Here is a 14,400-nt window from a genome sequence, read left to right on the forward strand (position 1 = left end):
TTATCTATTGATTATTAATAGGACTACTGAATGGGCCAACTAGTGATAAAATATTTGCCAATCATTGCCAGCTTTTTACGAATCTTAGATCTCAGTCAGTACTTTAGCTCACATCACATCCTTTTTACCAGGATCGAATTTGTTGAAAATTCATTGTAGAATAAATGTTAATCGAGTTGTATCCTTGGTTGAACCTATATTGAGAATAAAATTCCGAAGCTAAGGATCTGGACACTTTATAAAAGTCTAAATACCCTTGAAGAGTGACCCTTATATTACGCATAGATTTATAATATTATTTGATACAAGCAAGTAAAAGTACTTCCTTATAAATTACACAGGAAATAAATTATCAGTTCAGGAAATAATTCATCAATTTTTCACTGAGGTATCTTAGCTTGTAGCCTTTTATATATAGTTCTATTTAATTAATGACTTAAGTTAAATGAATCATTTTATAAAAAGCATTTCCAATTTTAAATATCGTCAAGTATTTATCATTGAATATCGTAAAAATAGGTACTTAGATTATCCCTTTGCGTTTTTTGATTTAATATTTTAAAGTTTTGACACGAATATAAAAGGGTGCTAAACGTCTGCTAGTTGGGTGCCATTTTGATAGACGAGAACTGATGGAGTGGTTTATATATCGAAAAATTCTTCAGCCGATCAGAAAATTTGTGTCATTTTGACACGAAAAAAATATATTTTTTTAAACAGAATCACTGGTTGTGCCAAAATCCAAAATTATGAATATTAGTTTTTTTTTTAAATGTAAACAATAAATACATATCTATAAATTAGCGATAATATTTCGTAGTAATTTCAAAAATATTTTTTTAAATCGATTTCTCCGATCTTTTACAACTCCAACATGTATATATAAATATATCTTTATATATTTTGTATATTTTACTGTGTAGTAGGAAGATATGTAATTTTTATTGATATATATTATAGTATAGGTTGGCGGACGAACATATGGGCCACCTGATGGTAAGTGGTCACCAACGCCCATAGACATTGGCATTGTAAGAAATGATAACCATCGCCTACATCGCCAATGCGTCACCAACCTTGGTAACTAAGATGTTATGTCCCTTGTGCCTGTAATTACACTGGCTCACTCAACCTTCAAACCGGAACACAATAATAACAAGTGCTGCTGTTTTGCGATTGAATATCTGATGAGTGGGTGAACCTACCCAGACGGGCGTTTGAACAAGCCCTACCACCAGTAGTTGATAGTACCTACCTTGTTATAAACTCCTGGTAATGAACTCAAGCATAGCGTAGTATTTGTTTTGTGTTTTTAATGACAGTGTTGATTTAATTGTTATCAATGATAATCTTTTAATTTACTTACTTTGGTAGGAAAATATAAATCGTATCAGTGTTTCCAGACCTAAACATCTAGAAAAATAAATAAATAAATTACATCATCACATACAATTATTACTTATTCGTTTTAATTAGGAACTAAAATAATTTAAAAATGATTTAATTGCAATTTCACTACGCCTATTGTCTTACTAAATATAATAAAATGGAACGATAGTTACACTTACAACACGAAAATATTTACGAAATTAGGAAGATGAGCTTATTTTTTTTTATGAGTTTAAAAAATCATATTTAAAATTAAAAAAAAATACTTTACGATATCTGCAAAAATATTTTTTTACAATTTTTTAAAGTTACGACTTCTTAAATTCTTTTCTGGAGCGACCGAACGACGCGTGACGTCACATCGCCCAACGTCGCTCGCTTGCCCATACAATTTCGCCTGTATTTTCGCGTTATTCCTGATTTTATTTATATTTCGGTTACTATAAAAAAAACTTTCATACTTACTTTCATATTATACAGTACCATAGCATACTAATTCAACAAATAGAATTCGGGAAAAATACTTTTTCCATATATACATATATTATAACCAAAAACATGTAGATATTTTCGTGATGAGCATTTTAATGTAAGTACCTTAGTAGTTAAATTTTTCGTATTCATAAGTTTTTAGTTTGAGGATCAAACATTTAATTTTTACAGGCTAGTTATTGGTATTCGTTTAATATAAACATAATTCAGAATGGTCGTAATACGGCCTTGATACGTTGAATAACGATAGCGTTGTCATGAGAGTTTGTATCGATAAAAAAATGCATTTCGACTTTAATCTTAAGCTTATTGTTAATCTTGAAGATAATTTGTGAACAACGCCGTATCGTCAATGGTATACGTTGAAAAAATCCTTAATGACTGTGACCCATTGTAATAGATTTTTACCATATTAAGTTTCGTTGAAAGTCAAATATGTAGTCTAATATAGTACGTGTGATACAAATATAATCATATAATTCTTTATTCAAATAGGCTTATATAGACACTTTTGAACTACCATGTTACAGTATTGAATTAAATGTAAAGCTACTATTGGTGATCTTCTACTTTACTTGACCGATGGGCTGAAGTAGTTGAGTCTAAGAGGTCACCTCTTGGACTACAACAAAATTAGCAGTTAGTCTGGACATAGAAAAAGCCTTTGATTGGGCTTCCCAGGAAATAATGCAACTGAATCACCAGTATTGCCAGATCAGACCATCAAGGTCATTGTCGACGGTGCATGCTCTTTCTTAAAATTGTTGATTGATAAAATTGTTAAATTGTTGTTCCACAAGGCGAATTCAGCCACTCATGGAGTATTGCTCTCATCGCTGGGCGGAAGAGATGGCACTTTGCATCTTCAATGCTCTGAGGAACTGTTTAGATTAATCCCAGGCGCTGAATTTTACCACCGGCCATCGCGTCTAAATTTTAAATTCCATCCATACCACCTCGATGTCTGGATATCCACTACTACAACGCTATTTTAAAGCATAGGAAAAGCTTCGCACTCGCACCTCGCACAACCACTCTGCGGAACCATATTTCCCGGTGACTTTTTCAAATCGTTATTACATAAAAACCTTCAAGAAAAGAGCCTACTCATTCCTTAAAGGCTGGCAACGCACGTGCAAGAGCTTCGGATTTGCAGGTGTCCTTGGACAGTCACTCTCTATCAGGTGAGCCTCTTGCTTATTGGCCCCCTTTGATATAAAAAAAGGTTTCTTCCAGTAACAGTTTATTTCATTACAAGTAAGCACCACACATCGCTATGTGACCAATGCCATAGTATGTTTGCATCCTTCACATTCGAGATTGTTAATTTTATTTGCACTTTCATCACATTTACGACATTATTCCGTGGCTCTGTATTGTAACTATCGCGCGCCGAATTGTGTATGTAAAATTAAAATATAGGAAATGTATATCATATTCTATATCGATATTATCTTCTATCGAAAGCGGAGAGCACTAGTATCTCTGCATGAAGAGTACGTACGGACTTATTGTCGATCACAGTTATGATCAATCTGCATTAACAAAAGTTTAAAATAAACAATAATAATAAGCTCACTAATATATTTCGCATGATTTTTGGAAGAATCCGCAATCATAAGATCGACTTTCGTTAGATTATTTGTAAGTCTACGTGAAAATACTGCTCTTATTTTAGCATAAAATAATAATAATAATCGTTCTAATATTATTATAAGTTAAAGAACATATTTGGGGAAACAAATCGGAAAGAGGGATAGAATAAATACGAAAATATCAACGCGCGTATCGCAAAAGAGTCGCCCGCAATAACGAATGGGCGAAGTGACGTCACAGTCAAAACTCGGACCGAGCAGAAATTGTACGAGAGCGCCCAAATTAATTTGCTTATAAAAAAAGTTTATATGATGTAATCATATTTTTTTCACACATGTTATTATAATCATTTAAAGATTATTTTAGTACAAAAAATATATATTCTTTTAATTTACAAATTCCTAATTGCAATTAAAAAATACTATTTACTCATATAATTTAAAAAAATATAACCATACATAAATCCTACTAAACATCATAAAATTAAACAACGACGATACTTCATCACGGAAGCTGTTTTAATAACCTTCAAGTGTTTACCAAATTTAGAAACTAAAGCAAAAATATTAAATCATTTCAATGTCGCCATAATATCAATCAAAGTCAAAACTTAAATCAAAGGTATACTTTCGTAATGATCTTTCACTGCATCATAAAATGACGTGATAGAATTTCAAATTATCTACATAAATGCAGATACAATATAATAATTTGTATCGTCTGACTGTGATTTTAAAATAGTTACTTTATTTATTCAATATGGATATGGTTATCATTAAAATAAGTATTTTAATATTATATAGAAAGGTCCTAAATTCAAATGTTCAGTCTTTATTTAATAAAAGTCGGTTGAAGTCTATCAGAATTTATAACAATTTAAAATTTACGTACGTTTTGTTTGCGATTATACGCATTTAATTAAATAAACAATCACTAATACTATTTTTAGTATTTTTCGAAATTTAAAATGTTATTAGGCTTAAAAAAGTAGTACTTTTATCTGCGTTTGTATTTATTTTATATTTTTTTTTTCTTGTTTTCTCTGTGTGAGGTGTGTTTACATGTACAGAACTGTTCTATTTTTTTTTTCAAAAGAGAACATCAAAGACTTACATTCCATTACGATTCGATACTTGAAAATTTAACTCTTAATGAATGTGTATTTATTTAATTCTCATTTCAAAAAAATTTAAGTATAAAACAAATTAATATAACTCAGAGATGAAATTGTATTGTGTAAAATAAAGTGTCGCGTAACAACCTATTGTTCTGTGAGAAATGAAACAATACCGTTAAAATGTTTTGGAAAGGAATCATAATAGACTGTAACTTTTCAAATAATAGTGCTTACGTCAGTGTTGAAAATTATTATGTAATTTTAAAACAAAATTATTATTTGCACGTATGCTTCATTAATCGAGACCGTCATTAGAATAAGTGGGTTTTAACTTAAGATCACGAATGTAAATTAGGATACGCGTAACATAGTATTAAAGCGCAATAAAGGAAAAAATATTAACATAATCGCAAATTTATAAACTAACTAAAAAAACATATTTCTCATACATAAAACATAAATAGTGATTGTCTACGTATCGTTCGTGATTCGTGTTCCGATTAAGTTGCTGTTAACCATTACACATATAGTTGGTATTTGAAAGTTATTAAATAGTATCATCAATATACAGCCAAATCAGATTGAAGACGTTTTTGCATTTGTAGTAGTGAACGGTGAGCAGAATTATTAAAAAAAATATATTTTTTATTTTTAAAGTAGCAACTTAATATCGTACATACTAAACATAAACAAATGTAATCATGAATTTCTTTAACGAATATAACTATCTTTAATAAGCCAAACATAGTCAACGACTGGACAGCTTCCTGAACACTTCCAGGGTGTGGCGAAGCTTCTTGTTCTCCGTCATCCGCATCAAGTCAGTCACCATGACCATTGATCATTGGCCAATAGGACCGGACATAGTACGCTACCAGCTCATTGCTATTTCGGTCTTCTAATTTAATAAATAATAACCCATGTTTGTAATACCAATTTATGTTCAGATTTTAATTTCTAATTGTATAATTCAAAGATACTTCTAAATAGCCAAACTTATTTATAAATATTAAATAGAGTTAAGAAGACGTACTCAACTGTAAATCCATCACTTAGGAACGTCCTTAAAAAGTTTTTATCGAAGGGCAGACGACATCTATCCAAGATGATGAGTTTTTCCTAAATATAGAACCATCAAAGAGGTAATTTTAATATGATAAATATTTATTGAGGCGAAAATATCACAAGGACAGCGGACAACAATATACATTTCTTTATTTGGTAAATAAAAATAATCTGTTAGGGATTATTGCTTACAAATTAAATTTAATTCAATTACACCTTTATACTCAAAGTACTTTATCATGTAAGCATATTGAATGCATAGTTAAATTAATGTTTTACGATCTATATATTCTTTAGTATGGACATGAATCGACATTTACTTAAATGTCTTTAATTGATGTTTCATTCTTTTAAATGGGAATGGAAATTACCAAATTATTAAATATAAGGAGGATTATAAATTTGTATAAAAAAACGAAGATATTATTCCGGATAATGCAGGATCTATTCGTATACGATAAGTACATACTTAATATATTATAATATTGATAATAATAAGCTTAAGTTAATATTATTAATAAGCAAGTTATAATCTGTTGTCACGGGGTTCGTTCCACCAAGACCGTTACATTAATAAAACTCGTCACAAAGATTGTAAAAATTTAATTATGAAATTTACAACATAAAAATCAGGGGGTGCGCCGTTGACAGTATCTGGTCAATTAAGTTAACATTAATTCAATAAAATATTATAAGTGAGTTAACTGTAGGTGAGTTGGCATCACCATCATGTCATAACCATCACCAAGCAGCATATTCGAGTTGCAAATATACTCCTCCAAAAGGAGAAGAGGGTCTAGCTCAGCAGTAGGACATTTACAGGCTATTACTAATATTGTAAAAGACAAATTCTTTTTATTTTCATTTTAACTAAAAGATTTTCTCGTCGTTTTTCCGCGGGAGTCTATATTACAAATTGACAATAGCTTGCCTTTTAATTTATTATAATATCTAATTTCAAAATAATGACGACTGTTATGTGCTTATATATATAAAAATATATGAAAATACTTTAATGGATAATATTTTATTGTAATTATTCTCGCACATTTATAAATGATAAAAAAATAATAATGTTATGTTATTTATAGAGTAATATTTTTTTTTATATAAATAGACTTTTTTTATAATATACGACGGACGAGCATATGGGTCACCTGATGGTAAGTGGTCACCGACGCCCATAGACATTGGCATTGTAAAAAAATGTTAACCATCGCTTACATCGCCAATGCGCCACCAACCTAGGGAACTAAGACGTTATGTCCCTTGTACCGGTAATTACACTGGCTCACTCACCCTTCAAACCGGAACACAATAATACCAATACCAAGTACTGCTGTTTTGCGATAGAATATCTGATGTATGGGTGGTACCTACCCAGATTAGCTTGCACAAAGCGCTACCACCAGTAACTGCTAGACTGTAGACATCAACGTATAATAATTGATTTCGATATAAACGAAATATAACCAAAGTGACGAGAAGTTTTATTCTTAAACTTTCTTTATTAATTTATTTACCAAAAAATGTACCAATTTAAAACAAAAAATTTATTGACGTAGGTAATACAAGAGTTATGAAAAATAATATTTATAATATATTGTTTTCTTTTGTTGATATTATTGCACGTTTTTCAATTCAAAAACAATGTATATTATATACAATAAGTATTTTAAAAATGTTGTTGTGTTCTTTGAAATGATATCAAGGGCGCCATCTATAAATATGTTAAATTAAATTATTTTAATGTCGTAACGCCATCTATTTTAACGATTATAAATTAAACATTACAACTGTGCCAACATAGAGCTCTGTTTAATTGGAATATCTTTCCGGTAGATGGCAGGGCAGATGCGACGTTTAAATATAGATATTTTAAATTTTAGTATTTATTCAAAGCGCTAAATACATAAAATAAAAAAAATAGTCACCGTTATTTTAAAAAGAGGGGAATTCTGTTTTTGTCATGTATATTTGTGTGTTTGTCTGTGCATCGTAGCTACTTTTTTTCAACAAACAACAACAAACAATTTCAAGTTTAGTAATAAATAAATACTAAGCCTACAATTTTTTTTCGACTCTTCTTAATACATAGGTACTTATTAATCTTTCATTAACCAGGTATTTATTAATCTTTTGAGTTTTGAATAATAATAAAGTTATTTTGAATTCGTTTGTGATAAAATAATATTGTTAAATTAACTCATGGTATTTAACGTTGATTTTCTAAGGGCGGTATTATTTAAAGCTCAGTGACATTTTATAGAAAGTAAGTATATATTTTTAGATCTAATTTCCAACCGAGTTGCTTTAGTCTTTTAAATTAAAACGCAGTATGCATTAATTCATTTTAAAGTTCTTTAACTTTAACTGCCTCGAACAAACAAAACGAACTAGATTTCCCGTTTATATTTAAACGTGGAAGTGGATAATTAAAAATGCCAGCGAATAGTTTTAATTAAAAAAGGTTTTATAAACAGAATTGTACAATTCACCTATTCATCTATTTTACTAGATGGTAGGGCTTTGTAGAGGGGCGTAATTATACTACCTGAGGCCCAGTACAAATCAGCATTGTATTTTTAAAATCACTTAAGTATTAAGTAGTCACCCAACAGTATTACTAATATTGTGTGCATTTGTTACAGTGCAATCTGCCTGTGTTACAGTGCAAATGTCAGCAGTCAATATTACGATGTCCTCTTGAGAACCAGTCTGCCTGTTTTACAGTGCAAATGTCAGCTGTCAATATTACGATGTCCTCCTGACGACCAGTCTGCCAGTGTTACAGTGCAAATGTCAGCTGTCAATATTATAATGTCCTCCTGACGACCAGTCTGCCTGTATTACAGTGCAAATGTCAGCTGTCAATTTTACGATGTCCTCTTGACGACCAGTCTGCCTGTGTTACAGTGCAAATGTCAGATGTCAATATTATAATGTCCTCCTGACGACCAGTCTGCCTGTGTCACAGTGGAAATGTCAGCTGTCAATATTACGATGTCCTCCTGACGACCAGTCTGCCTGTGTTACAATGCAAATGTCAGCTGTCAATATAACGATGTCCTCTTGACGACCAGTCTGCCTGTGTCACAGTGGAAATGTCAGCTGTCAATATTACGATGTCCTCCTGACGACCAGTCTGCCTGTGTTACAGTGCAAATGTCAGCTGTCAATATTACAATGTCCTCTTGACGACCAGTCTGCCTGTGTTACAATGCAAATGTCAGCTGTCAATATAACGATGTCCTCTTGACGACCAGTCTGCCTGTGTTACAGTGCAAATGTCAGCTGTCAATATTACGATGTCCTCTTGACGACCAGTCTGCCTGTTTTACAGTGAAAATGACAATTGTCAATATTATAATGTCTTCTTGAGGACCAGTCTGCCTGTGTTACAGTGCAAATGTCAGCTGTCAATATTATAATGTCCTCCTGACGACCAGTCTGCCTGTGTTACAGTGCAAATGTCAGCTGTTAATATGTAAGGAATCGTTAATATTGTTTGTTGTGTACAATGTCTATGGATAGTTGTGACCACTTAACATCAGGTGGCCCATTTTCCCGTCAAATTCGGGACCGAGAAGGAATTATTCAATAGGAAAAGTCACTGTTTACTACAACTTTAGTTTCATTTTAAAATAGCATTGTTCCTACACGTCTTGTTCATTAATAATCGTTTGTTGGTTGTTCGCTGTATTTTCCAAGCACAGATTTTAAATAAATTTGTACAAGCATTTATTACTTAAGTTCTGGCTGGAGAACTCTTACTAATCAAATATTCAAAGGTTTATGAATAAGACGTTGAATTGCAGCGTGAAAGGAACGAATTACACTAATTCCATGTTAAGTACATAAAATATTGATTTACTTTATTTATCAAGCCAAAAGAAGCTATATCTATGAAATATAAATATAAGGTACTTATTCATAAAGTCTTAAAAGCTTATAATATAAAATTTAAATCTAGTCATATTGAGTTGAGCTAGCCGGATAAATATCTACCAACCCGCATTGGAATAGCGTGATGAAATAAACTCCAAACCACCTCACAGTACAACGGTTCCAACGGTCTTCATACGATGAAGACGTCTTAACCCAGCAATAGGTTTTTTTTTTATTGTATAGTTAGCTGGACGAGCATAAGGGCCACCTGATGGTTAGTAGTGACCAACGCCCTCAGGCATTGTAAGAAATGTGGTCAACATCGCCAATGCGCCACCAATCTTAGTACTGCCGGTTTGCGGTAGAATATCTGATCAGTAGGTGATACTTACCACTACCAATAAACATGTCATATAAGACTGCACTAAACTATTATAGTAATAAAATATCTTCCTTAAGTGTAAATAATTCATAATTATCACTACTTTATTGTGTAAAAATAGTAATGTAAAATGATCTAGCTAGGGGGTAAACTCTAATATATAATATAAATAGAGCTTGCAAGCTCATTTACTTATCGAATTAGTCACGGCTGATCGCGCACAACTCAATCACGTGTTATGTTCCCACTTCATTTGATGTATACATATATATGTAATTGTACATTATACTATAAATTATAATATGTAATGTAATAAGTTGACATTAAAAGTGTCGATCACGTGACGTTCCGAAGCTGAGAAACATCGAAATTTATAATAATTGACATTATTTATTGTTAAAGAAAAATAAAAACATATTGGATGAAATATATATAGTCATAGTAATGTCGTATAACAAATATTATATAATGCAACGAAGTATACAGTATACGTGCCATGCATACAAGGGAATTTAGAGAAGCGGTAGAGAGAGAGAGCATGAAGTGCAAAAATAGCGTCATGCCATTTGCCGTCACGGCATAGCCGGTCTTACTCCCAAAATGCGCCCATAGATAACATTTTCACATAGTAACAGGCTTTCATTTAATCTTTGAATTAAGATAATACTAATTTGTCAATTTTGAAAATATATGCATCAGTTCAGTCAATCAATATTGAATTGTGGTTTTAATTCTGTTGGAAGATTCGACTTAACCATATTATATGTTAAGTTAAATAAATACTTATAGAGTGTATAAGAAGCTTGTAAATGTTAATGAATTCACTCTTGATAGTATTGCATTGGACGCCCCGCAAACAATACTGCTACTACAGCTATCTTTTGTTTTGTTGTGTTTAATTTGATCAATGATCCTGTGTGATTACATGCACCTCATGATGACGTGGATGGCACTTTGACGGTGTAAGAAACAGTTTTATTTTTATTTTTTATAGTGCCAGTATGGGTCATTTGTTCGTCCGCCTTTCTTAATTAAATAAATTAAAAAAATATTGTTCCTAGTATTTGCTGGTTTTTTAATACAAAAACTATGTGTACTCCTAATTATAGGAGAATACAACAAGCTTAATATTATAATATTAATAATATTATAAGGGTGTGTTGTTGAATCTTTTGGTAAAGTTAAGTAATAGTTGTATTTTATATTACTAAATAAAAACGGTAATGCGACAAACAATTCTTCGACATACGTTAATTGTACTATAGCTAAAACCTTAACGCACGTGCTATCAAGTAAGAAGGTTTCAACAATCGAACGAATAATACGCGAATGCATATAACAATCTATATTAATATTATAAAGGCTAAAGTAACTCTGTCTATCCATTATACTTTCACAGCTGAACTGCTAAACTGTATTATATGGATGTTTTCTACAAATGAATATACGAACTTTAGCCCGCAGTGATATTTCGACATTTTTGTTTTACATTTTCCTTTTTTTTTACATGCATTAGCTTGTAATGTATGCAAAACGTTCCAGAAAAGTAATCTTTTCAATTTTCCAATAGAATGCATTTTAAAATTAAATATTAAATGGAATAATTTTATATGTGAGAAAATGCCCACGTGTCGCAATTATTTTATAACAATTTCTTTGACATTAAAATATAGATAAAATAATCAATGCTTGTTAAAAGCAAAACGTAAAATAATAATAAAAGTTCGGTACAAAACCCAAAATTATTAGGACTGTAGTTCAAGAAAAGCCGAGATGGCCTAGTGGTAAGAACGCATGAATCTCAACCAATGATCGTGGGTTCACAACTGTGCAAGTGCCACTGAATTTTCATGTGCTGAATTTGTTATTATAATTCATCTTGTGCTTGACGGTGAAGGAAAATATCGTGAAGAAACCTGCATGTGTCGAATTTCACTGAAATTCTGCCATATGTGTATTTCACTAAACCGCATTGGAGCAGCGTGGTGGAATAAACTCCAAACCTTCTCCTCAAAAAGGGACAGTAGGACATTCACAGGCTGTTACTGTAGTTCAAATGTGGTGGTGGTCCTTGGAATTCTTTTTTACAATAATTTTATTATATTCATTATCCATTAAAACATAAAAGATGAACAATATATTATTAACAAAATTATGTTATTTATTTTATATTTCTATGGAAATAGTAATGTACTTGTCTAAAGCATATATATCACTTTTAGTGATAAATAATAGGCGCTTCGAAAACAGCGCAGTTTAGAAAAACACAAACAAGTGATCATTCAGATCAGATCAGATCAGTGTTTCACCATATTTTTGGTTTAATTTTTAATTTACAAACAGTAAGTAAATATAAAAGCTCCACGCAACAGTAATTTCTTTTAAATATTTGACTCTATGTCTTATTTTCCCAATTGCAAGAATGTATAACAAATGCGTATCGGATGCAAATAACATAACGGATGGTGCAATTCTTTTTCTATATATCCATAATCATCCTGAGCCCATTGTTCGAATTCTCACAGGGAATACCGTTCTTTGATTAAATATTTAAGCACGACAGTCAGGCGTGATCCCGCTTACTTAAATATGCTCAAGTTGCTTAGAATAATATAATAAGAGATTTATAACAAGATAAGATTTGCTCTTGACATCTATGGACTTAAGGTTTAACGATTCCGTATTTAAGATATATAACATGACGGTACCTGCGTTTATATGAAATCATTTATATGGTCCTATGCTTATAAGGATTCCGTATTTTCTAGGATCAGTATCTCGAATCAGTATCGACGTAAGAGATATATACGCCTAAACTATGTAAATTAATAAATCCCATTGCACTTAGTGGTGGGGCTGTGTGCAAGCTTGGTTAGGTATCCCACCCACTCATCAACAGCAATACTTAGTATTGTCGTGCTCTGGTGTGAAAAAGCCGAGATGGTCCAGTGGTAAGAACGCGTGAATCTTAACCGGTGGTTGTGGGTTCAAGCCCGGGCAAGCACCACTGAATTTTCATGTGCTTAATTTGTGATTATAATTCATCTCGTGCTATACGGTGAAGGAAAACATCGTGAGGAAACCTGCGTGTGTCTAATTTCACTGAAATTCTGTCACATGTGTATTTCACCGACCCGCACTGGAGCAGCGTGGTGGAATAAGCTCCATACCTTCTCCTCAAAAAAGGGACAGGAGGCCTTTAGCCCAGCAGTGGGACGTTCACAGGGTATTACTGGTGTGAATGGCGAGTGAGCTAGTGTAATTACAGGCATAAGATACATCCTGGACAGAGAGCTGCATTGACGATGTAAGGAATGGTTACTCTTTATTACAGTGTCAATGTTTATGGGCGATGGTGACCATTTGCCATCAGGTGGCCAATTTGCCCATTCGTCTGTGAATTATATAAAAAAAGTTTTACGCCCTCTTGCTCATGCTTTTATTAAAGTAACTAGCAATATCTCTTAAATTAATATGATATTTATTTTAATACTGATTACTTGGTGTCCAAATAAATTCGCTATCGTTTATTTTTCAAATTATTTAAAATATAAATATGTTTTATTCGGCTTATCTATAAAAGCTTGTTGGTGGAATACACATGTGGCAGAATTTCAGTGAAATTAGACACATGCAGATTTCCTCACGATGTTTTCCTTCACCGTATAGCATGAGATGAATTATAATCGTAAATCAAGCACATGAAAATTCAGTGATGCTTGCCCGGGGTTTGAATCCACGATGATCGGTTAAGATTCACGCGTTCTTACCAGTGGGCCATCTCAGCATCTTTAATTGCGAATTACATACAAAGTTTAATTATATCTTTTATAGTTTTGGCAGCGATCACTTGGAAATATTCCGGAGCGACAATCCTCTCTGCGACTACGTTGACATATAAAATAAATAGCACATTCATATATAAACACATAATACAATCACGTGAAAATCCATTCTAATCGGATTTCTTGCATGTATTTGGAAACAACTGACACACAAAACTCACTTCCTTATATTATATTGGTACCATAACTCAGGTTATAGTTTTCTTCAGATTTCCTTACAAACTTAAGTTATAACTAACATTGAGGATCACAGGGTAATTTAAAAAAAATGAAAGTTTATCAAGATAAGAATTTGTTTTTTTTTTTAATATTTATTCTGTAATATATATTATGTGTAATAGTCTAAATAAATAAGTCTTTATTATTTTATATATTTTTTGCACGGAACCCTAACTAGCGCATAATGATTATCGCGTATTGCAGTAGGCGCTATCGATTTCAGGACCGTCATACTTGCCAGGACAAGGAAATTCCAACTTTTCCTCAATGCCATTTACTATTATTTAATATAACAATACCGTAACCGTACCGTACCGTAACAGCCTGGGAATGTCCCACTGCTGGGCTAAAGGCCTCCTCTCCTCTTTTTGGTGAGAAGGTTTGGAGCTTATTCCACCACGCTGCTC

The sequence above is a fragment of the Nymphalis io genome, chromosome 6 (genome assembly GCF_905147045.1).
Source record: "Nymphalis io chromosome 6, ilAglIoxx1.1, whole genome shotgun sequence".
Lineage (NCBI taxonomy): Eukaryota > Metazoa > Arthropoda > Insecta > Lepidoptera > Nymphalidae > Nymphalis > Nymphalis io.